Raw genomic sequence first — 1,882 nt, 5'->3', positions numbered from 1 at the left:
TNTGAAGAAGCTATCTGTATAACCTTNTGAAACTCAGGCAAAATCATCTTTAGAAATTAACATTAGACTGATAACTTGCCTGGTAAAAAACTGAAACAGCGACCCAATAAGACGACAATCATGCCTAGTTTTTGCTTGGAAGTAGAACATAGCAAGTGATGGCCAATGACGTAGCTTCAATTTTCCAATCCTTATGAGACAAAGCTGAGTCTAAGTGAAAGTTCTTAATTTGAATCCAAATATCCAATTTCTGACTAGGTTATTAATCTTTGGCCTGTTTCTTCCCATCATTTCAGACTCCTTAAATTTCCCATTGTCATTGCTTCTCCCCCTTCTTAGTTTGGATTTCTTTTTGAACTATACTTTGCTTCTCAACTGCATCTGATTTCTAACAGTAAATGTTTTAGAAGCCTTGCCATTGTGCACCTTATGCTGATTTTGATCACATCAGCTGATTTTGACGTTGACCATTTCTTTTTGTCCGAATCTGCGACTTTGAAATCTTTCCAAGTCATGATCAATCTTGTATTCTCGGTCTTAAACTCTTCAACGATAAATGTTAACGGAATTTAATCGAAATGCCATGGTACAAGTGGAGTTGACTAAAGAGTTTATTAATAAAACTCTCAATCTTTTCTCATAAAGCATCAAGTGCCAAAAAGGGGGTTTTGATACAAGTTACTTTTGATAAATCAAGTCTTTGAAACTCTTCAGGAAACCTGTTAAATCGATAATTCGCACAATATTCATTTTTAGAAAAGTTGATAATAGTTCTTAATTAACATTCATGTTGTTAATTATAGTGATTTGTTTTTTTTAAAGCAATGAACATTTCGTTAAAATATTCAGGTGAAACAATATACTATTTAGTGATAATTGATAATTCAAATGACATTAGTACAATGAATGGAAGCAAAATATTGTTGAATAATAATCTTAAAACAACAATATTAATATATTGATAATGTACAAACATGATATATCCATCTATTCAATATATTTCAATGTTTTAACAAGTTCAGTAATGAATCTATACAGAAATCATTGTCAGGTTAAGTGATAAATATAAATATATTTAAACATGAAATCAACGACACGATGATGTTAAATATAATCCAACTTAACTTATTTCTTAAACCAACAATATTTTAATGTACAACTGTATATTTAGTATTTTAGACGTTTTATTAAGTTAAGTTATAATTCTATAGAGAAATCATTGTCATATTAAGTACTTAATATTTATATATTTCTAGATAAAATTATAACTTGTAACTTTAAAGTAAATTAACTGATATTTTTATTCTAATGTCTAATGAAGGAATCGTCTGAAGTCTAAAATTAAGTCTCGTCCCCAATCTCCTGTAGTGTAAATTTATAAATATCACTGTATGTCTCTGGTGTTCAAAGACAATAATCAACTTCCGTCTTGACCACCAACATCGAATATATTCTTTTTACCGACAGTAATTATTTTTAACTCTTTTCCATTCACTATTAATTAAAAACTAACTAACTATCCAAATTGTGTACATTGTATACGGTAATCACCGACAATCAAGGCCATACTACAACTCACTTAAACCGTTTAAGGTATACGATTTAATCTGGATTAAAGTTTTGGAATTCAATCAAGTTAAGATGGGGTTGTTTTAAAAACACTAGGTACAAAAAGTATATAAGAACACAATACTTGGGTACATCATTATACAATCTCAAGTGAAGAGTGATATCAAGTGTAAAGTCAATAATTTGTCAAAATGAAATCAATGTCTAAACAAGTTTTATCAAAACGTTTAAGATCTAACTGGTCAATGAAGAATCCACAAGATGTTTTAAATAATGGAAGAATAGATATTGATGAGAATTTAAAAAGTCTTCA

This window comes from Lottia gigantea (genome assembly GCF_000327385.1).
Source record: "Lottia gigantea unplaced genomic scaffold LOTGIsca_69, whole genome shotgun sequence".
NCBI classification, from domain to species: domain Eukaryota; kingdom Metazoa; phylum Mollusca; class Gastropoda; family Lottiidae; genus Lottia; species Lottia gigantea.
Note: the sequence above shows the minus strand (reverse complement) of the source record.